The sequence below is a fragment of the Sarcophilus harrisii genome, chromosome 4 (assembly GCF_902635505.1).
Source record: "Sarcophilus harrisii chromosome 4, mSarHar1.11, whole genome shotgun sequence".
Taxonomy (NCBI): Eukaryota; Metazoa; Chordata; class Mammalia; order Dasyuromorphia; family Dasyuridae; genus Sarcophilus; species Sarcophilus harrisii.
In genome coordinates, this window is record NC_045429.1 from 153089664 (window position 1) to 153115316 (window position 25653).

Here is a 25653-nt window from a genome sequence, read left to right on the forward strand (position 1 = left end):
AACAAGAATCTACTTGGGAGTTTATTCAGGCTCACCTGTAATACAACATTTCCTGAGATCAACAAGCACTCCAAACTGCAAATTATTTTGATTTTAACCATACTCTTCTGGTTTCTATACAGTCACATGGGTAGTACTCTTTCTCTTTCACTCATACTAATAATGAATCTAACTTCAGCACTATTTTTTGTTCTTATTATGTTCTCTCCTCTGCCTCAACTCTGTGGTTAATTTCCCAATGGCACATACCTGCAGAGGTGAGTGCCAACTTTGAAAGAATATCCTAAACAAATCTTATAGAAAAAGGGTAATAATTAATCCTAATTTTAGAGATCTGATAATCCCCTTTAATTTAGGAATATATTGATTCCCCATTAAGCATTCCATATATCATGCACAATAACTGTGATGTATCTGTACAAGAGAAAATCAGTCCAATTAAGATTGTAAAATATAGTTATTCTAGACAGAGTACTATAATATTCAGAAAGGAAATATAAAACAGTGTTCTGCTATTATAAACATTAAAGTGACAAAAAATTTCTCAAGTTTGAAATGGATCTCAGAATTTATTCAATTGCACCTGTGCAATTCATTATCAACATTCCTGAAAAATGATGATTTAATCAACATTTGAAGAACTTCTAAATCTTCTCATTCTTCTTTTAAATAGACCTAATTATTAAAAATATTTTTATATTGGATTTTATATTGAATTGAAAATCACTCATTTTTTTAAAACAATTTTAACAAGTCCTCCTAGATCTGCTTTCTAAAAGCCATGCAGAACAAGTTTAATTCTTTTACCACATGACAATTGATCAAATATTTAAAGAAAACTATTTTATCTCTCTAAAGATATCCCTTTTCTGGCTATCTTAGATTCTTTCATCGAATTGTCATGTAACATGATTTTTAGTCCTCAATGTTCTGGTCATTCTCTCTGTGGCACACTCCAGTTTGTCAATGTCCTTCCTACTGTGCCCGACTCCCTACTGTTGTTTCAATTGACATTTCATGTACTCTGGGATAAAGAAAATGTGTTCCCTGGAGCATAGAATCATTTATTGTGTTTATACTAGTTCTCAACAGAGAAGCTGCAAAGATGTGCATTCCCACATGATTAGGCAGCTTGGATGGGTAATGCTATTTCTTATAAATTGTAGTCTAAAATGTCCTCATTGGCATCTGATTTACGTGTAGAAATAGCAACAATAAAATTCAAACAAAAAGTGATCATTATATGCATACATTATATTCTTATATTTGATAATGTAAATTGTGCAGTGTCTTTAAAACTAATGAAGATTGTAGTATATTTACTTTATCTACTCATTTCAATGATTTAGTTTATAACTGCCTTGTGTAGCATTTTAGAGTTTTTAAAGCAATGTAGTATTGATACTATTATGATTTTTATTTTATACATGAAGAATCTAAAACTCAATGACGTTAAGTGACTTGCCCAAGTTCATATTGGTAATAATTGACAGATACAAGTTTTACAGTCAGGTCTCCTGACTCCCAAGTGTAATGCTTTTTCCACTATAGCTCAAAGCATCTTTAATAGTCAATTTAGATTATGTCATAGGAAAGTTGTTGCATAAAATATAATTTAATCTAAATACTGTTGAAAAATTTTGTTAGATTATTTTGTTCATTGTATATAGTGGATATATTTTCATGAATGAAGTTCATTTATTACATAAGATATGGGTTTCAGAAACTTAGATTCTATTCAGAATATGAGGTTAACATATTATTTCAATCTATTAGAAATAATTTCCCTAGGGTACAAAAAAGCACCATGTAAACAAAATACTTAATGATATTCTATCAAAAATTTTTTTGTTGATATTTTAACCTAATTCTTTGGTTTTTTAAAGTTGCTAAGTTATGGAGTCTGCTGAGAAGGAGCATCAAGGCCACCTCAACCCTTGAGGCACAATAAGTTTCCTGCCACATTACAGAAACGCCCTTGTTGAGTAAGGAGCATTGATTTGTCATCGTGGGAATGAGTGAACCAGAGGGTCACAGCCAGTGGCTACATAAACAGGGATGCCTGAACAGGGCCTCTCTACTCTAAGATACCATGCATACGCAAAGATCATGAGCTGCTTCTCTGAATGGTGATATAGGATTGCTTACTGTCCACTTGATGATCACACTTGCAAAAATGAATATCAACAAGGCTGTACAGCATAATAAACAGGAGTTCTTTTTACACCCTGAATCCCCTGCCTCATTCATCTTGCCTCTGAGGACAAAGGGCTCATATGCCAAGAGTTCTTAAAAGCCAACCACAACAAAAGTGATTTCGTTATTTCCCTAAATGCACACCAAGGCAATGTTTAACATTCACTTTTATAATGTGGTGAATTTCAAGGGTTTTTTTTTTTTTTTTTTTTTTCCCCTCCTGTCTTCCTCCTTTCCCTCTTCTGAAAATGAAAGCTAATCTGATTTAGGTTATATGTGTTATCATGTAAAAACAAATTTCCAAATTAGTCACAGTCATGAAAGAAGAAACATAAAAAGGAAAAAAAAACACAAGAAAGGATAAAGTAACTGAGTAATCAATCTGCATTCAGAATCTATTGATTCTTCTCTGGATAGCTCCCTACTGAGTGCTTGTACTTGTCTTGGATCACTGTGTTACTGATAAGAGCTAAGCCATTCATAGTTGATGATCATAAAATTTTACTGATATTGTGTACAATTTTTTACAGTTCTGCTCATTTCACTTTTCATCAATTTGCACAAATCTTTCAAAATTTTAAAATCAGTCTATTCATTATTTCTTACTGAATAATATTCCATTACATTCATACACCATGACATGCTTAGCAGTTTCTCAGTTAATGGGCATTTCCTTAATTTTCAATATTTTGTCACCAGGAAAAAGACTGTTATAAATATTTTGTGCACATTAGATGCTTTCCCTCTTTTTTAATTAAATCTTTAGGATACAGACCTAACAGTACTATTGCTGTATCAAAAGGTATATACAATTTTATTGCTCTTTGAGCATAGTTCAAATTTCTCTCCAGATTTGTTGGAACAGTTTGCAACTCTACCATTAGTGCATTAATGTCCTAGATTTCTCACATCTTTTCCAACATTTATTGTTTCCTTTTTCTTTTCTGCACATTAGTCAATATGATTTATATGAAGTGGTACCTCAGAGTTGTCTTTAATTTTCATTTCTTTAATCAAAAGTGAATTAGGGCATTTCTTCATAGACCTGTAGAAAGTTTTGCTTTCTTCATCTGAATACTGCCTGTTCCTATCCATTGACAATTTTATCAATTGACTTGTTCTCTATATATTGTTCAATTCCCTGTATATTTAAGAAATTAGCCTTTTATCAAAGACACTTTCTGTAAAGATTATTCCCTAGCCTAAAGATTATAGCCCTAGCCTAGCAATCTAGGTTGCATTGGTCTTGTTCATTCAGAAATTTTTTAAGTTAAAATAATCAAAATTGTCTATTAGCTATGTACTAAGCGGTGTAGCAAGTAAATTCTTAAAAGAGAAATTAAGAGAGCTGCAAGAAGAAATAGACAGCAAAACTGTAATAGTGGAAGATCTCAACCTTGCACTCTTGGGATTAGATAAATCAATATGTTTAATATTGATAATGCTTCATTATCTATGCTACCCTTTAGCATGATATAGTGGCCTTCCTTATCTCTTTTAATTAGATCAGTTTTTGCTTTTGCTTGATCTAAGATCAGGATGGCTACCCCTGCTTTTTTGACTTCACCTGAAGCATAGTAAATTATGTTCCAACATTTTATCTTTACTCTGTATATATCTCCCTGCTTCAGGTGTGTTTCCTGTAAACAATATATTGTAGGATTCTGGCTTTTAATCCATTCTGCTAACTGCTTCCTCTTTATGGGGGAGTTTACCCCATTCACATTTATGGTTAAAATTACCAATTCTGTATTACTTGCCCTCTTGTTAACCCCTGTTTATACTTTTCTCCCTTTCTTCCCCCTTACTCCTCTTCCCAGTATTAAACTTATGAGCACCACTTGCTTCTCACAGCCCTCCCTTTTTCATATCCCTCCCTTCACCTTAGAGTTCCTTCCCCTACCTCACTCCTTTTCTTCACAATTTCTGTATTCCCTTTCATTTAGTTTATTCTTTCCCTTTTCACTTTTTTTCTCCCAATTTTCAATGAGGTAGAAGTTTCAACATAAATCGAATATGTCTAAATGTTTTTCTTTTTAAGCTAATTCTGATAGCAGTAAGATACATACTATGTTCACTCCCCTCCGTTCTTTCTCTCAGATATAATAGGTTTCCTTTGCCTCTTTATGAGATGAAGTACCCCTACTTTACTCTTTTCCAGGTACAATTTCCTTTCCACCTCTAGTTTCTAGAACAAGGTATACATGTATTCTTTATATATTTTTATAGCAGAAATATATTTCCCAAGATTTCTTTTTATCTTTTTATCTTTCTCGAGTTCTATATTTGTAGATCAAACTTTTTGTTAAGTTCTGTTTTTTTCATCAAAAATAGGTGAAATTCGCTTATTTTGTTGAATGTCCATCTTCTTCACTGGTAAAAAGATACTCATTCTGGCTGGGTAAGTTATTTATGGTTGCTTACCAAGTTCCTTAGCCTTTTGGAGTATCATATTCCAGGCCCTTCAATCCTTTAATGTGGCCGCTGCTAGGTCTTGAGTAATTGTTATTGTGGCTCCTCTATATTTGAATTTATTTTGTCTAGCAGCTTGCAATATTTTTTCTTTTGTCTGATAGTTCTGGACTTTGGTCACTATATTTCTTGGTGTTTTGATTTTAGGATCCCTTTCAGTAGGTGATTGATGAATTCTTTCAATTTCTATTTTACCCTCTGGTTCTATAACTTCTGGGCAGTTTTCTTTGATAATTTCCTGGAAAATAGCATCCAGGCCCTTTTTTCCCATCATATTTTTCAGGGGGTCCAATAACTCTCAGATTGTCTCTCCTAAATCTATTTTCCAGGTCTGTTGTTTCCCAAGAAGGTATTTGACATTTTTTTCCCATTACTTCAATTTTTTGGTTTTGCTTGACTGATTCTTGGTGTCTCCTCAAGCTATTCAATTCCATTTCTTCGATTCTGATTTTCAATGAAGTATTTTGTTCACTCACTTATTTAAATATCTTTTTCAAATTGTCCAATTGAGTTTTTAAGTGAGTTGTTTTGTTCTATGGAATTTTTTTCCATTTCGCCAATTTTATTTTTTAGAGAGGTATTTTCTTTTGCCAGTTCACTAATTCTGTTTTTCAAGGATTTGATTTCTTTATCCACTCTATCTTTAAATGAGTGTGATGACTTCTCCAGACTCTCTTGTCAAGCTTCCTTTTCCTTTTCCCATTTTTCTTCTAGTTCTCTTATGAGAACCTTTTTAATTTCTTCTATGAGATTCATCTGTGTTGAGGATCTGATCATATCCTCCTTTTGGCATTTATCTGGAGACAATCTGTTTTTAGTCTCCTCTCTATCCATATAGAAGCTATCAATGGTTAAGGTCCGTTTAAATTTTTTGCTCATTTTGTCAAAGAAGAATCAAAGAAGACAAACTAGGAAAAAAAAAAGCAACAACCCAAATGCAATCTGTTTTTGTTTTTGTTTTTTTGGGGGGCTGGATGGTGTTACTGAACTTTCTCTACAGACTGCAGAGGACAGCAACGAGGCACTAGCAGGACAGCAATGGCTGCGCTGTGTGTGGGCTCTGAGACTCTGAGAGTGTGCTGAGACATTGTGGGTTGGTGTGGCCAGGTCCCTACAGATGCTAGCTTTTCAGGGTTATAGTCTTCACTCCTCCCCCCCCCCCATGTTATTAGCTTCTCTGCTTGTCTGCTGGCTTGCTGCCAGGGCAAAGTATCCAATCTTGTAGCAAAGCTCTTCAGGCAGAGATGGCTGAGATCACACCCCACCCCCTCTGGTCTGCTCGGCTGTGAGCTGCCTGCTGTGCTCTCACTGCCGCTGCCTGCCCTCAGCCTGTGCCCGATCTAAAACCATCCCTACTTTGAGTAAAAACAGACCTTTTCTGGCCAATTTCAAGGATGTCTTCTCTTGGTAATTATTTGTGGGTTGTTTTTTTTGTTTGTTTGTTTGTTTTCAGTCAAGCATTAATTCCAGGGCTTGTCGTGAATTAAATTCTGAGAGAAAACATGGAGCTTTCCTAGATGTGTGAGTCCTCTCTGCCATCTTGGCCAGAAGTCCCTACTGCTTATTTATTTTTAAAATTAATTTTAAATAATCAGGTTCCAAGAGATCATAAAACAAAGAAAAGGACCAACATGGGCAACAATGTTTGTAGTCACTCATTTTGTAGAGTCAAGGAACTGGGAATTCAGTGGATGCCCATCAGTTGATGAATGGTTGAATAGGTTGTGTTATGTGAATGCAATGAAATATTATTTTTATAGGAAATGATGAGAAGGCTGATTTCAGAAAATCCTGGAAAGACTTACATGAACTAATGGTGAATGAAGTGAACAGAAGCAGGAGATATTGTGCATACCAACAGCAACAAAGGATTGATTATATATATATAAATCAATCCTTATTAGATTATATGGAAATATATTAGATATATAGACATAGATAGATAGATAGATAGATATTGTGTTACATCACTGCATTGCTGAGAAGAGCTAAGTTTATCATAAATATCAATTGACATAGGATGAGACATTCCATCTGCATCCAGAGGGAGACCTATGGGGACTGAATACAAATCAAAACATACTAATTTTACTTTTTTGTTCATTTGCTTTTTCTTTCTTGTGTTTTTTCTCTTTTGATCTGATTTTTTTGCATAATATGACAAATATAGAAATATGTTTAAAAGGATTGAGTGTGTTTAACCTATATCATATTGCTTTCTGTCTTGGAGAGGGGGGAGAGCGCAAACATTTTGAAACACAAAGTCTTACAAAAATAAATGTTGAAAATTATATTTACATGTATTTGGAAAAATAAAATATTTGAGAAAAATATAAAAATTAAAAAAATTTGAATTCCAAATTCTTTTCTTCCCCTTCTTCCCCCTATTGAGAATGGAAGCAATTTGATATTATTTATACATGAAAAGTCATCAGCGTATTTCCATATTATCACATTGGAAAAGAAAAACACACACATATATAAAATACAAGAAAAATATAGTGAAAAAAGTATGCTTCAGTGTAGACTCAGTCCTCATTAGTTCTGTCTCTGGATGTGAGCAACATGCTTTATCATGATTCATTTGTGATAATTTCGATCAATGTGTTGATTATAATAGTTAAGTCTTTCATATTGGACATGCTATAAAATTCTTGTTACTCTGTACACTATTCTATCTTTTGCTGATATCAGTTGGTACATGTCTTCCTAGGTTTTTCTGAAACCATCCTGCTCATCATTTCTTATAGCAAAATAGTATACAATCATGATCATTACAAATAACTCTTTATTCCTTTACTTTGATCTCCTTGGGATATAGACCTTACAGTTTAGTGTCTGTAACCTTTTACTCTATCATCTTGACCCTGACCCATCAATTTTTTTTTCACAAGTAAAGATTTTCAGATAATTTATATTCTTTCTTGCTTTTCACTTTCAATTTTTATAGCTCCTAAATTTCATTATATAAAGAATGTCCCAAAAACCTTAGTGGAAATTTAACTTTAATATCCTAGAACTGCACTAAGATTTTTGAGACACTAGTATTTCATCTAATATAGCTTTAAAGAAGTTCATTTTATAATTGTCCTCCATGTGTCTGCAATACATTGTTAAGTTATTTGAAGCCTTTTATTGTTGTTGTTGTTGTTGTTGTTTTTAGAGCAGAATAAACTCAAAACATTTCACTAGTAATAACTACTTTCAATTTGATTATGATGTACCATCAAAGCATAATGAAAGCATCATTATATTTGGTCCATTTCATTTATACAGAATGTCTGAATGCTATAGTGGTAAGCACATACTAAAACATTTCCAGCAGTTAAAGAATCTAGATTTCTTATTGTTCTAGTAAATTTTTTTTATCATTTTGTATTATCAGCAAATGAAGGAATATCATTTATTTTGCTGTGCTCTGGCTAATATTATATTAGGGCAAAGTTGAAATTTTTCATTCTTTTGATTATTAGTTTTATTCTTAGGTGAAGTCTCAGTGGAGTGCTATCCCAATGAGTGGTTTTGCCAGAATTCAATTCATCAGTACATCTGGACTGTAAAGCTATAATAAAGGTGTCAGGGTGCACAAAGTTCCACTGTACAGACAACAGTAGAATTGATTTGAGATATTGAAAACAAGCAAAAAAAAAAAAGATTTCTGTAGAAGTTTAAGACTTGAAGGAAAGCAAGAAAGTACTTAGTTGGAGATGAGGAGAGAGAACATTCTAGGCTTGGTGTGCATCCAGAGAAAACTCTGAAGCAGAGAAATGAAGTTCCTGGAGGAACTGAAAAGAGGCTAGAGTCACTGAATTAAAAAGTACATGGCAGAATGTATAAGAAAACTGGGAAAAGTGTATGCTTGTGTAGGAGCAAGGGGTTTGGTTATGAAAAACTGAACACTAACCAGAGGATTTTGTATTTGATCCTGGAGATGCTATAGAACCACTGGAGTTTATTGAAAAGGAATTAAAATCTGGCCCCAGACACTTAACAGTTCCTAGTTGTGTGACCCGGGACAGGTCATTTAACCCCAAGTGCCTTGGCAAAAATAAATAAATAAATAAATAAAAAGTTAGAAAAGTTACTAAAAGGCTATAACAATAATCTAAACATGATGCATTTTCTGCCTCTACAAAGGTGATGCCAGTCTCAGAGGAGAGAGAAAAAAAAATTGCTTCAAAAGTGTTACCAGAACGTCTTGGCAACAATTTGAATATGGAGAATGAGAGGCAAGGACAATACTTAAATTGCATGCTTGAAGAACTGGGAAGGTTGTGTTGGTTTTAATAGTAATCTTGAATTTAGGATGGAGGAGAGATGAACCAAATCAGGAAAATAATTTATGTAATGAAAACAATGTGGTAAACATAAAGAACTCTGAAAGAATTGGCAAGTATAAATGAGTAATCAAATACAGAATGAAAAATATACTTTTTGGATTTGGCTATTGTAGAAATTGTTTTTCTTGAGTATATATGTTTGTATTTTTTCCATCCTTTAATTCTCAAATGGGGATAGATTGTTGTTTTTCATTCTCAAAGAGGACCAAAATGACATCCCTATGTTAGAGTCAAGTTACAGTATGTCCAACTGTGACTGATCATAACAATATAAAATCAGAATGCTTTGCCTCAGGCTGGACACAAATAGTTCCTATAAACATTTGTGGTAGACTCTAACTTTGCCCATTTCACATTTCTTCTGAACTAATTCAATAATACTTTGTTCATAGAGTACAACATTTCCTATGATGAGGGAATGCCATGCTGGGCAGTCCTGTGTCAGTGTCTCCCATGTTAGCTAATTAATTCTAAAGTTCATAAGAGAGATTTTGAGTGTCACTTTGTCCATCTTGTGAGCATTTGCCCTGTGTGAGTTCTCCATAAAATAATCTTTTTGGCAAATATACCTTTGGCATTCAAACAATGTGGCCAGACCAATGGTGTTATGCTTTCTGCAGCAGAGTTAGAATAGTTGGAAGTTTAGTTATAAAATGGACCTCAGCTTCTGGTATCTTAATGTGCCACGTGATATTCAGAATCTTCCTAAAACAAGTCAAATGGAAGGATACAGTGCCCTAGTACACTGTCCATGTTTCACAGGCATCCAACTATGAAGTCAGCAAAACAGCCCTACAGACTTTCAGTTTGGTAGTCAATCTAATACTTTTTCTCTCCCACACTTTCCTGTGGAGTCTCTGAATAACCGAGCTAGCTCTGCAATGTGTATGTCAATCTCATTATCCATGTATGTGCACATCCTTGGAAAATATACTTCAAGGTAAGGCAACATATCCACAACATTCAGAAATTTACCACTTGGTGTAATTGATAATTCTACATATAGATGGTGTGGTATTGGCTGATGGAGAATCTTTTTTTTCTTGGTGTTAATCATTAGTCCAAAATTAGAACAAGAAGCAGAGAATCAAGCCATACTTTGTTGCATTTCTGCTCTAGAGACTGCATCAAGTGCACAAGCATGTGCTCCATGAGCAATGTTATCTGATGTTTATATAAAAAGATAATGGAAATTTTCCAGATTATATAGCAAGAGGAGGTTATGCCCCAGGAGTTCAAGGATGCCTCTATTGTCTATTTTTATAAAGATAAAGGGAATAGATTTTTTGTCCTGTTATAATAATGGATAAAGTTGGGGGTGAAAGTGAAGGCAATGTGGGTTTTGGTTGACACAGAGAGAAACATAGGGACAGAGAGTCAGAAAACTATGGAGACAGGAAAGACAGAGAGGAATATAAAACCAGAGACAGATATAGAGATGGAGAAAGAGAAGAACATAGGAAGTGGAGATGAGAAATAAGGAAGGGTATGGAGGATCCATAGGGCAGCCACCTGAATGGAACTGGAAAGGATGAAGTTAAATTTAGAGAGTCTCATCACCTAAATTTTAGATACCACCTGATGAATTACTGCTATCATAGACATTTCAAAGATCATTTTCTAAGATGTGAAAAGATACATCCTGCTTAGGGTTTGGAGAAGGAGAATAACAGTTTATACATACATACATATACACATATGAATATATATCAGTGAGATTAGAGTTATTTTGAAGTAAAACTTGTGGGGAGAGGGGCAAGTATGTGATTTATTTCTGGTCTTAAACAAAAGCCAAAAATAGAAAATATGAGTTTATGCATTTCAAAATCAGTATGGTATACTTGTGGTAGAGGTTTGTTTGTTTGTTTGTTTTTTCTATGTACTTTTTCTACCCTGAAGCAAATAATTTTACTATATTTAAAATAGCTTGATCTTTTGCTTCCAGTAAAATGTGTTAATAAAACAAAATCACATGTATTTGTTCATCTTATTTGAAAATTGTTTTCTAGGTGAATGCATAGGGAAACAGAAACATTCATTTTATCCAAAAGCCTGCAGCAAGCTTCAATAGTAGTTGACAGGATAGAGAGTCTGTGGGCCAAATGGTAGCTTCCTCATAGTGGTCATTTTCTGTTGTTTTCTTCTGGTGATGACCTGAGGAAGAAACATGATTTATGTAATCATGAAAAACATAATAAAGAACTCATGATCATGACTCATTGAAATATGGTAAAATTTGGTGTTTGGTGTCAAGTTATCATTAAAACACAAACTCATACCAACAATCTAAACAAACAATAAGACTGGCAAAAGTGGAATTACTTTTTCCAAAAAGCTATGGACATTTGAATATTATTATTTATCTGAACACAGATTCATTCTTCTGCATTTTTGCCTTGTGACTTTGGAATTTTTAGTTTAAGTCCTCAGGCTAATAGCCACATACATACACACACACACACACACAGAGAAATGATTGTGTATTCTTAAGTGTATGAATAAAAGCTTACTGCAAAATAAATGTGGGAGGGGGTCTCTCAGTGTCACTGCCCTCAAGCAAACAATTCACTAAACTTTTTTTGATGTTGCATAGTAATTAAAATGCCCCATCTCTTCACCACCAGCACAATTTTAAAAAAAATCTAACTCAATGTAACACTTTAAATTCAGAGAAATCTCTATTTTTGAAAAGAAAGGAGGTCAAGGATGTTAGGGGAAAATAGCAGCAAATATAAAGCATACACATATCATGCTACACAAATAATGTGTTAGCTTCTTTCTGATAGACAGCCTCCTGCCCACCCTCCCTCCCAGATAATGAAGGCACAAAAAAGTACCATTTCAATGATAAAAATGCTTTATAACTTGTATTTGATGACTGTGAAAAACCAATAACTCACAATAGTCAGATCTGGGAAGGAGTCCAGTGCTGAAATGCATTGCCATTAAAATGCTTTAATTAGTTGCTTTATCAGTATTTATTATTATTATTTAAAATAACTGTTGTTTAGCTCCTTCAGTTCTGTTAAACACTTGACTATTGATATTTTGTGTGCTGGTGATACTCTTGTTGCTGCAAATTACAGTATGAATGATTTTGTATAAAATTCCATAGAAGATTGATTATTATGTCAAATTATTATTGTGCACTGATCGATTTAGCTCTATATTATGTAATATGACTATTTGGAATAATTTAATATACAGTAATCTAACACAATATAATTAGAAGGGCCATGACTCTCATTAGTAGGAAGTTTGCAAGCTTTTCTTATTTTGAGAGTCAATAATATTCTGTATTTGGGAAAGAAACATTAGAAACAACAATGAGAGTTATGTAGCATCCCCCAGAGCAGGAATTCTTAATGTTTTTGTGTATGTGTGTTACAGATCCCTTTTTCAGTTTGGTGAAGCCTATGAATTCCTTCTCAGAATAATTTTAAATGCATAAAATATAATATATATATAGAATTACAAGTAAAATCACAATTTAGGGAAAATAAAGATTGATGTTGTTTTCCCTAAGTTCACCTAATTTCTGAAATCCATTCAAAGAGCCTCCTTGGAAATCTTTGCTCCCAGATTATGAACATATGTCCTACAACATACTTTGTAGTTTTGAACTATGCTTTACAAGAAGATTTTTTTAAATAAAGTGATCCATTTCTGCTCAAGGATAATGAATTCATGCTAAACCTTATTGCTGTTGCTGTTGTTTTCGGTGGCAGGCCAAGAGGGCAGAGGGAGAGGAAGAAAAAAGTTTTCAGTTCTCAAACATAACCTGCTGGATAAAAGATAACATGTAGATATAATGTTAGCTTGCTGAGAGCAGAACTTTTTTTCATTAAGTGTTATTGCAGCCCCTAGCATAGTATTTATCAATAATAGATATTTTAAAAAATTCTATGCATGCTTTGACATTTCTGTCAAGGGGCTTCTTTAAATGGAGAAGTTAACATTTGGTCTTTAGGCTGTTACCAATTGGTGCTCAGAAAAATAGGCAACCTGTTCTAAAGGGAACACTAAACTAGTATGGTTGTGGAACCTCAGCACATTGAAGGTAATAATAGCTGGGGCAGACATTGCTTCTGTTTCCCAGATATTGGATGGCATTAACAAAAGCAAACAAACAAAAATATCTCTTAATTCCATCTTTGCCTGTACTTCTCCTTTTCTAAAGCTATTCTTTATTTTAGAAAGACTTTTAATCTTTCCATTATTCACTAGTTTCTTTAATTCAACTTTAAACTGTTATTAACAATCAAATCAAATCTTTCTCTCCATAGCTTATTTCCCCTCTTCTCTTTCCAATTACTATCCCTAGATGACTCCCACCATCTGTCCACTTTGCTTCTAATCATGTATTGCTGAACTGAACGGGAGGAAGTTACACAAATGAACCTACTGGGATTCTAAATTCATTTTATCTGGTCCATCACTGAAGCAAGGAAATTTTTTATTTATCTATAATTGCTTCCCTATCTTACTCTCAATAGAAGCTATTCCAGACTTTTCTTTGGCCTCCCATAACTCTCTTCATAATCTCCAAACCAATTTGCTGAGAAAACTAAGACAATTCACTAAGATCTCCTTCACTTCTCATCTCAAAATCACTTGATAACATCTCTTGCTTCACTCTCTCAATGGGTATTAATAAAGTAAAACCTTCTTTTTGAAAGGAGAAACCCTTCTACTTGTGTTTTTGATCCTATTCTCTCTTCGGTACATTTCCCTCTCAATCATTTGCTCTCTCTAATCTTAAACCTTTTATTTGATATTATATAATAAGCTACTGACTCCAAATATGACCATCTCCTCATTTGTAGAAAATAGTCTCTATACCTTACCATCCCATCAACTTATCATCTTGTGTCTTTTCCATTTCTCAGCTTATCTCCTAAAAAAAGAAAATAAAAAAATTTTCTGTACTTATTTCTTCTCTTTCTCCTTTCACTTGCTCTTAAACTATGTGAAAATTGGCTTTCAACATCATAAATCAACTGAAACTGCTCCCTCAAAACTTAGCAATGATTTCTTAACTGCAAAAATCGGATGATCCTTTTTTTTCCTTCAAATTACTCAACATTTCAGCCCTATACTCCAAGGGAGCATGAGTCTTCATCTTTACTTTCTGGTCATGTCATTCTCATACTCAATCAACTTTAGTGCCTTCTTTTGTCTTCTAGAATCAAATATAACCTTCTATTTAGCTTTTAAAACTCTTTGCAATCTGTATTCAACCTCTTTTCAGACTTATCGTATTCTAAACTCTCCAAACAAAAACAGACAAAAAACTGGCCTTTCTGTATATATTGCTTAAATGAGATTACATTTTGTTGCCTTTGCAATAGTTATACTCTCTATCTCTAATATTATCTCTGCTTCAGACAATCAATCTCTTCTTTGAAGATACAGCCCAAACTTCATCTTCCACATGGAACCTTCATATCCCCACCCCCAAATGCTAGTGCTCTTCCTTCAGTGGTGTACTGGAGCCATATTAGTCTAGTTTACCAGAACAAGATTGTTAAATTTTCAACTTGAACATTTACAACTCAGAAATTGGCAAATGCTACAAATCAAGGTTTGATATATTGCTTTGCTGATTGTCTAAACTTAAGAAAGTGATGAAGAAACTATTAGTAATTGCATTTAAACATTAAAAAATGTGTCATGTGAGATTGGGGGACATAAGCTGAGATAAAATAAATGTTTGTTAATTAAAAATAGCTATAAAAATGGATGAAAGATGCTTATCAACAATTCAACTCCATTCCTTTTCTGGAGAGGAGTTCCAAAGTTCAACAATGGCTGCTGTCTGGGGGTGGCATAGGAACTAGGAAATCTAGCAAATGTGATCATGATGAACTCAATATTAGAACTCCTTTACTGGGACTTAGATGGCCTGATTAAAGGCAATGGGCTCAATAAGCAATAAGGACAAAAGCCAGTAATAGCAGCCAGGATAGTTTTTTTAACTGGAATAATTGTTATCTTACCCATTTTTTCTTCCTTCCTCCTTCTATCACTTCTTTCTTTCATTTCCTTCCTTCCTTCCTTCCTTTCTTTCCTGCCTTCCTTTCCTTCCTTCCTTTCTGCCTTCCTTTCCTTCCTTTCTTCCTTTCCTGCCTTCTTTTCCTTCCTGCCTTCCTTTCTTTCCTTCCTTTCCTTCCTTTCCTTTCCTTCCTTCCTTTTCTTCCTTCCTTTCCTGCCTTCCTTTCCTGCCTTCCTTTCCTGCCTTCCTTCCTTCCTTCCTTCCTTTCCTTCTTTTCTTCCTTCCTTTCCTTCTTTTCTTCCTTCTTTTCCTTCTTTTCTTCCTTCCTTTCCTTCCTTCCTTCCTTCCTTCCTTCCTTCTTCCTTCCTTCCTTCCTTCCTTCCTTCCTTCCTTCCTTCCTTCCTTCCTTCCTTCCTTCCTTCCTTCCTTCCTTCCTTCCTTCCTTTCCTTTCTTTCTTTCTTTCTTTTTTTTTTTTAACAAAGCAATTGAGATTAACTGACTTGCCCAGGGTCACATAACTAATAATTATTATTTGAGCCTGGATTTGAACTCAAGTCTCCTGACTTAAGGGCCCATGCTCCATCCATTGTGTCATCTAGCTGTTCCTGACTAGAATAATAGTTCTATATCCTGAATATAGGTACCAACTTCCTATTACCTGGGCATGGAAGAAAAGAAGCAAAGGAGTACACACTCATTTTGTCATATAAAGAAAGGTCAGCAATAATGGAGGATCATACTATACTGTTCTTTCCATAGTGGGTGTGCCAATTAGCCTAAAGAGCAATAATAGAGAGAGATAGTTAGTTGCCTTGTCTTTAGAGGCATTTTATGATCTTCTGCCTAACACATGGTGACTTTATTCAGACTGGCAATGGATCTATTTACTAATCATTTCTATATATCTAAGTGTAATTTAATCTAGCAGAGACCATATGATGCTTTTAATAGTGGTTAATATGCCCAGTGCCCAATTATTTTCATTTTATTTTTTACCACTTAATTGTATTATTTTTAATTATACATAAAGTAGTTTTCAACATTCACTTTTATAAAATTTTAACTTCCAAACTTTTTCTCCCTCCCAATAACTTCCTACATCTTGCCAAGACAGGAAGCAACCTAATATACATATAAAATATTATTAAACATTACACATATTTCCACACTAGTACTTGTGAATGAAGAATCAGAACAAAAGGGAAACAAATATGAGAAAAGAAAACAAAAAAAAAATGTGAAAACAAGTATGCTTCAATCTACTTGCAATTTTATCTTAGTTTTATCTCTAGATGTGGATAGAATATTCCATCGTGAGTTTTTTGGAATTGCCTTGAATCATTTTATGAACATCTATCATAGTTGATAATTGTAAAATACTGCCTTTACTGTGTATAATATTCTTCTAGTTCTGTTCACTTCAATCATGGTTAGTTCACACAAATTTTTCTAGGCTTTTCTGCAATTATCTTGGTCATCATTTCTTAAAAAACAATTGTATCCTCTTACATTCAAAAGCCAAAACTTGTTCAGCCATTCCACAATTCCTTTCAATTTCCAAATCTTTCCAGCACAAAAAGAGTTGTAACAAATATTTCTACATGTAAGTCTTCCCTTCGAATTAATGAAAAAAAAAATCAAATGATGGTGGCTTAGCTGTACCAGATCTAAAACTATACTATAGAGCAGTAGTTACCAAAACTATTTGGTATTGGCTAAGGAATAGATTAGTTGATCAGTGGAATAGATTAGGTTCAAGGGATAAAACAGTCAACAAATATAGCAACCTAGTCTTTGACAAACCCAAAAATCCCAGCTTTTGGGATAAGAACTTACTGTTTGACAAAAATTGCTGGGAAAATTGGAAACTAATATGGCAGAAACTAGGCATTGATCCATACTTAACGCCGTACACCAAGATAAGGTCAAAATGGGTTCATGACCTAGGCATAAAGAATGAAATTATTAATAAATTAGAGGAACATAGGATAGTTTACCTCTCAGACCTGTGGAAGGGGAAGGTTTTTATGACCAAAGCAGAACTAGAGATCATTACTGATCACAAAATAGAAAATTTCGATTATACCAAAATGAAAAGTTTTTGTACAAACAAAACTAATGCAGTAAGTCTTCCCTTCTCCCCTTTTATTAACTTTTTGAGAAACAGACCTTGTAGTGATATTGCTAGGTCAAAGTATATGCAGTTTTATAGTGCTTTGGGCATAATTTCAAATTGGTCTTCAGAATGGTCTGATCAATTCACAGCTCCATCAACAATGTATTAGTGTCACCACCAACAATGTATTAATGCTCCAATTTTCCTAATCTCCAACATTTATCATTTTTCTTTTCTGTCATATTAGTCAAATTATGGGCGATGACTCAGAATTCTTTTATTTTACATTTCCCCAAGCAATAATGATTATGAGCATTTTTTCACATGCCTATAAATACCTTTAATTTTTTCACCTGAAAGCTGCTTATTCATATCTTTTGACCATTTGTCAATTAAGGAATGGCTTGTATTCTTATAATTAAGATAAAGTTATCTCTATATTTGAGAAATGAGGTCTTTATTAGAAACACTGACTGTAAAATTGTTTCCCAGTTTTCTGTTTTCCTTCTCTATAGATCAAATGCAAAAGTGATAATTTTATTATATTAAATTAAATTTGTTTGAAAAGTTCAATAATTACATTCTTATGGTTTCTGGGTTTATCTTACAGGTAAACTCCCACATATTTTATAGTGTCTGTAGTTATTTTAAATGAAAGTTTTTTTCTCTCTCTTACTAAAGGGCTTTATTGGTAATATATAGAAATCCTGATGATTTATGTCGGTTTATTTTGTATTTTTCAAATCTGTTAAGTTGTTAGTTGTTTCAAGTGTTTTTTTTTTTTTTTTTAGTTTATTTTCTAAGGATTCTAATTAGCATGCCATCACATCATCTGCAAAAAGGATGTTTGTTTCCTTTTGACTATTTTAATTCCTTCAATTCCTTTTTTTAATTGGTAAATTAATTGGTAAATTCCTACTACAATATTGAATAATATTGATGATAATGAGCCTGATCTAATTGGGAAAACTTCTAGTTTACCCACATTATATATAATACTTGCTGATGGTTTTAGATGTATACTCCTTATCATTTTAAAGAAAAAAGTAATTCATTACTGTTTTCTGGAGTTTTTATTAGGAATGGGTATTCTACTTTTTCAGATGCTTTTTATACATTTTTTGAATTAGCAATCAGTGATATGATCAATTATGCCAATAGTTCTCTTGATATTGAACCAGTCTTGCATTCCTGGGAAAAAATCCACCTGCTCATAGTTTATTATTCTGGTGATATATTGTTTGATATCTTTGCTGTTGTGATACAGGAGTGTGATTCAGTGGCTGCTGAAGGTCTAACTCAGACCTATAGAATGAATCTCTTCAGGTGAGCAGATGATTATGATGCAAGAAGACGGAGAGGCAGTTGCATTCTCTGACCTCTCTACTGAGAGGCAGTTGCATTGTCTGACCTCTCTCCTCTTCCCTTGTGCTCCACTTTATTTCCCAGTCCACAAGGAACACCTGCATCAGCAAAGATTGACCCACAACTCTCTCAAGTGTCATGATCCACAGCTGTGGAAACTCTTGGAGAACTGACCTGCCCCTTCACCCAGGCAAGGTCCTTAACACTTTCCTATCATTTTATCTAAAATTTTTCACTAATATTCATTAGAGAAATCCATCTATAATTTTGTTTTTCTGCTTTGAGTTTTGCTGGTTCAGATATCAGCACCATATTTGGTTAATAAAAATAATTTGATAGGTGACCTTCTGCACTCCCTACCGTCAAATAACTTATTTAGTATTGGAATTAACTGCTCTTTCATTGTTTTGTAGAATTCACTTACAAGTCCATCTTGCCCTGGAAAGATTTCTTTAGGGATTTCATTGATAGCTTGTTGAAATCACTTTTTAAAAAGGGATTATTTATATATATATATATATATATTTTTTGTGACTATTAATCTGGGAAATTTATATTTTTAGAAATATTCATTCACTTCATTTAGATTATTAGGTTTATTGTCATACATTTGGACAAAATAGCTTCTAATTTTTGCTTTAATTTCCTCTTTATTGGTAGTAAATTCACATTTTTCATTTTTGATCAGTAATTTGCTTTTCTTCTTTCTTTGTTAAATCAAATTAACCAATGATTTATCTATTTTATTGGCTTTTTCATAAAACTAGCCCCTTAGTTTTATTTATTAGGTAAATACTTTTTTTTCTATTTTTAATATTATTAATCTCTAATTTTATTTCTAAAATTGCTAATTGGATATTTAATTGTGGATTTTAAAATTTTCCTTTTTCTAGTTTTTTTAGTTGCATGACCAATTCACTGATCTGTGCTTTCTCTATTTTATTCAAGTAAGCTTTAGAGATATAGTTTTATTAAATGCTGTTTGTGTCCCATACATTTCGGGATGTTGTGTCATTATTGTCATTCATTTGGATAAATTATTGATTGTTTATATGATTTATTGTTTGACCCACTCATTCTTTAAGAATAGGTTACTTAATTTTCAATTAAATTTAATATATCTTTCCATTGCCATTTATTATATATATTTTTATTGCATCTTGATCTAAAAAGGATGCTTTTTATATTTCTACTTTTCAATATTTAACAGTGAGGATTTTATGCTCTAATACATGGTCTATTTTTATGTTGGTGATATGTACCACTGAGAAAAGGTATATTCCTTTCTACCCCATTCAGCTTTCTATAGAGCTCTATCCTAACTTACTTTTCTAAAATACTATTTACTTGCTTTTTTTTGTTTGTTTATTTTTGTGGTTACATTTATTAAGTTTTGAGAGAGGGAGGCTGAGGTCCACCACTAGTATAGTTCCACTATCTATTTCATCATGTAACTAACTTCTCACTTGATGTATATATTTTTAGTACTGATATTATTTCAATGTATGGTACTTTTTAGGAAGATGTAATTTCCTTCTTTATCTCTTCCATTTAGGTCTATTTTTTGTTGCTTAGTCTGAGATTAGGATTGTTCTTCCTGCTTTTTTTCCACTTCATAAGAAGCATTATTTATTTTTCTCTGTGTATCTCTCTGCTTCAAACAATATATTATAGGATTCTGGTTTACAACCTATTCTGCTATCTGCTTTCATTTTATGAAAGAGTTCATCCCCTCTTTATTCATATTTATAATTAATAAATGTGCATTTTTTATCCTGTTTTTCCCCATTTGTACATTTCTCTCTCCTTTCATCCTTCTTGTCCATACTAGTGATTTGCATTTTGACTACTGTCTTTCTCAGTGTGCTCTTCCTTCTATTATCCCCCTTCCTTTCCTTTCCCCTTTCCCTTCTTATTTCTCTAGAGGGAAAGATTCATTTCTACATGAACTGAGCTACTCCCTATTTGAACTAAATATGATGAGAGTAAAGTTTCAACAATGCAAACCTTCTTTCCCTGTACTATAATAGATCTTTTGCATTTCTTTATGTTACTTAATTTACTGTATTTTACTTCCCATTTCCTTTTCTCCAAGTACAATTCTTTATTTCACCCCTTTCACCCCTTAATTTTTTAAATCATCACAGGAAAGTCTATATATATATATATATATCCATCTCTCTCTCTCTCTCTCTCTATATATATATATATATATATATATATATATATCCCAACATTTGGTCTATATATACCAGTTTTACTGATCTAAGCAAGATAGATTTCTCAAGAGATTCAAGTATCACCTTCTGGTGCAGGGATGTAAACAGTTTAATTTTATTGAATAATATTTTTTTTCTTTCATGTTTATCTTTTTATGCTTTTCTTGAGTCTTGTATTCAAAAATTAATTTTTCTGCTTATGGTCTTTTCATCAGGAAAATTTGAAAGTCTCTTATTTCATTGAATAGCTATCTATCATTTCCCCTAAAAGAGTAAGCTTGATTTTACTAGGTAACAGACTTTTTTTATTGTAATCTAAACTTTTTTGCCTTTTAGAATGTCCTATTCTAAACCCTCTCTTTCTTTGTTATAGAAATTGGTAATTCTTGGCTATGGCTCGTTAATATTTGAAGATTGTTTTTTTCCTGGCTGCTTGCAGTATTTTCTCCTTGACCTGATAATTCTGGATTTTGGCTACAATATTTCTTGGAGTTTTCATTTAAAGATCTCTTTTTGAAGGTGATCAAATATTTTCAATGGATATTTTACCTTCGGGTTCTAAGACATCAGGACAGTTTTTCTTTATAATTTCTTGAAAGAACCTGTGCTCTCTGTCTGTCTGTCTCTGTCTCTGTCTCTGTCTTTCTCCTTCCCTCCCTCTATCTCTCACAATTTTGAGGTACTCCAGTATTGTCCAGCCCAATAGTTTACCAAATGAGAGATTTTATATTTTCTTTCTTTTTAAATTTTTTTTTTATTTTGTTTAACTGATTCTTCATTTCTCATAATCATTAGAACTTCAGTTCTAATTTTTAAGGAATTCTTTTCTTGAGTTAGTTTTCTACCTCCTTTTCCACTTGTCCAATAATGCTTTTTACGAAGTTGTTTCTTCAGTAGATTTCCCCCATTTGGTCAATTTTATTTTTTATTTTCTTTTAAATTGTAGTAAGTTTATTTTAATATACATATTGCTTTATGAATCATGTTGAGAGAGAAAAATAAGAACAAGGGGAAAATCATGGGAGAGATTAAAAAAATTAAAAATAAGTCAATAAAGCATGTGTTGATTTATATTCACTCTCCTTAGATCTTTTTTCTGGATTCACATGATATTTTCTGTCCAAAGTCTATTGGGATTGCTTCAATTGTATATTTTAAGAATTTTTTTTCTTAATTGTATTTTTGACCTTCATTTTCCAACCTATTAACTCTTTTTTTGTATACCTCTCAATTATTTTCACTATTTTGTTCTATCTCACCTTAGTTGACTTTTAACATTCTTTTTGAGCTCTTTCAAGAAATCTTTTTGGAATTGAGACCAATTCATATTCCCCTTTGAGGTTTTACACATAGGCATTTTAACATTGTTGTCCTCTTTTGATTTTGTCTTTTGATCTTCCCTGCTGTTATAATAGCTTTCTATGATAAAGGGTTCTTTTTTGTTTTTTGTTCTTTTTAAAGCCTAATTCATGTTGTTGTTTTTTTTTTTTTTTTTTTTTTTTTTTTTTTTTTTTTTTTTTTGTTTTGTTTTGTTTTGTTTTGTTTTTTTTAGGTTCTGAACTCTGATTCTGGGATACAGGAAGCAATGTCTCAAGCTTTAGCTGCAGTAGGGCAGGGATCTTGTCACTGGTTTTATGAGTCTTAGGCACTGGTGGTTTTCCCCTTGTTAGGAGTGACTCAGCCTAGTTGCACTTATTGCATGGGTTTCAATTTGCTTTTTGAGCTAGGGTTGTTGCTGGCTTGCTCTACAACTGGTATACCGAGTCGAGAGCAAGGAGTCTGAGTTTTTGAATTGTGCTATGACTAAGTCCACTGGCTTGCCTCGGGCTGCCAATGCTGGACTCTGTTCCCTTTTTACCTAAGGGAGAGAGACCTTTCTTTAAGTCACTTGAAGTTAAATTAAACTGGAAAATTGTTTCACTCTCTTTTTGTAGATTCGTTTGCTCTAGAATCCATTTAGAACCCTAATTTAAAGTTATTTTTGAGGAAAAGTGGAGAAAGCTCAGCCAACTTTTTGACTTGTCTCTGCCATCTTGGCTCATTCCCCACTTCTTGCCCCTCCAATGCTCATTTATATATGAAGAGAGGTATCTACACAATTCCTTCTTTGTTCCTAATTCTAAAGGTGCAAGCCTTTGTTTTCCAACTCAAATAGAAACTGGGGAAGGGGGGAGTCACTAAACTACACATAAGGATCTCTGTGGGTGCATATTCACTTAGAATTCCAAACATTAATTAACATCATTTATACTTTATTGTATTTTACATTTCAATCTAGTTTGCAATCATACTAGAAAGTGCTGTAGGATGACTTCACCGCTGGTCTATAACTATTCCCTTCCGACTTAAGAACAAGCAACCATTCCTATGAGCAGTACATAAGAATCATAGGATAAAGATCTTATCCACCCAATCCCTCAAATCTTTTTCACATGTTCTCCACGTGATCCAAAATTCAATATTGCAGAAGGACTTTCTAGGAGCCTATTCCCTCAGGGCATCATGCTTTAATCATAACAAGTATAGCTAGAAATCATGAAAAATGAATCTTCAGGAGACAGGCCTTCATAAATGAGAGCCCACTGGCTAGTAAAAAGAAAAGAAAATTCAGAGTGCCAGGTTTGAACTAGAATTATTGCCCTCTTGAATAGTTGAAACCTATTTCTGAAATGCAATAACATCCAAAGGACCCAAGTGACTATTATCTTGACTACATAATTTCCATTTAAAAACAGAAGTTTCCTGTGCCCTACCCATAATGTATCATTGAATGCATAACAGGAAACTGGGTGAAGAGTGATGGTATGATCTTACATCAACCACTCAGTAACAATTAAGAGGACAGTAGCAAGTTAGGGAATTTTAAAAAGTGCTTTCTGAGTAGACTCTTGGAAGTTCATAGCTCCAGAATAGTAAAAATCATTTGGTGCCATAACCCCTGGGTTCTTACTAAAAAATTCATTTATTCCATTCTTTATGAACAGAGAACCCCTAAAACATAGACCCTACTAAGCCATAATCCCTCAGAGGAAAGAATCCTAAATGAACTCTTTTAGATCTTCCAGGACTTTATACATTCTGAACCTCTTGAAAGAGGGGGAATAGTGGGTCATTCTTTTAATTAAGGGATATAGGACACCCAGCAGAATATCCAGAAGGGGAAGGTATATTCTCTATATCCAAAAAGTTGAACAGTTTTCCAGACTTCCTTTTTTATTGTGGTTAAACAAGTTGCAATAGTTCACTCTATTTTTCAAAACTTGACTAAAAAAGATAAGCCTCTGTATATTTCTTTGACTTATTTCCTAACCTTTATCCCTAATTCTGTCCTCTCTAATTTAGGATTTAAATGAATTTTGACAAATAAAACATGTATTAAGTGCTCACTTGTATGCCACGCACTGCATTAAGTTCTGAGAAACAAATTAAAGAAAAAAAAAGGCATTCTTTGCCCTCAAGGAAAACAAATCTAGTGAAGGAAGATTATATATATATATATATATATATATATATATATATATATATATATATATATAATGAAGCTAAAAAGTGGAGGGGATTGCTAGCATAGCTGGTGAAGTGATGAAGTCCTGTGTTTCAGGCGCAAAACAGAGAGGAGTGACCATAGCTAACTTGTGCATTTCTTCATATGATGGTAAGGGAGAACTCAGCAATCAGAGAAGCTTCCAGTGTGAGAAATCTTTTAGTGGAGATCTAGAGTGAGGGACAGAAACAAGAAAGGAGCAAGCATGTTTTTTGTCTAACACAGTAAACATATCATCAATGCAGTGGTGTGAGTTTATAACGTTAGGTCTCTGTCCATCAGATAATGGTAATATGAGGGAAGATCTGGGAAAAAATGTTGAAAATATCCTGAACTCTTTCCTAGGGTAAAGCAAACTGGATCTGACTAATTTTGGCCATAGGAATACAGAAAAGCATTGGAAATTCAAGAATACTATTCACCCTGAGCCTGTGATATCTGATCTATCATACTGATGAGGTTAGGAATAATGAACATGATAACTTTCTTCATCTTTTTGTGATTCACTATTGACCCTGAGACATCTTTTTTTTTTGTTTGTTTTCTTCACAGGACACATAGGTTTATTAAAGGTAGATTTTGTATATTCAAATACTCTGTGAACATTAATTCCCATTATTTGAGAAAAGGCCTTTCAATTTGTACCCTCCCTAAATTGCTGGTGATGTTTTATTGTTGTTGTTTGTTTTTATTGTTTGTTTTTATTATTTTATCAATTAACAATTAAATATTGTTTTCATTAATTATTATTAAAATAAGGTTTTAGGCAACTCAAAAAGTTTTTCTTTTTAATACATAACATAATAACAATTACAGAGGCAATTGAAAGTATCCATCCTGATACTGGGTCCCTAAAGGTCACAATTTCTATTCCTACTAAGTTTTATTGACTGCAACCATGATCCAAACAGGGCATCTCCCAATCATCTTTACTTAAGCAAGTATGCCCTTTCTTGTAGTGACCTGCTCACTAGAGTCTCAGAAGGTAACTAGAATGCTTTTATTTACTAGTGTAGCTTACTATATAGTTATATATTAGTAAATACTGGTATATAGTTATATAGTAACTATAGTTACTGATCCTCTGATATGCTAACAAACTGACTACTAGCTTTTAGCAGCTCCTTATATATTTTGCAGCCTGACTCTTTCCAAGATATGTTGATTGGCATTTGGTCTCTGGCCCCTTAATGGTCCTGCAAGTAGAATGACGAAAGCCTTAGGAGGATATTGCACTTTGCCCTTGTATAGGGATTCTGGACTTGGGGTATATGAACTATTAATACTATTTTGGTAACTGTATTTCAACATAATTAGCTTTTTTGACTAGGGATAATAATAGAATCTATGTCCTAGACATGTTGTGAGGATCAAATAAAATAATATTTTGACAGCACCTAACACA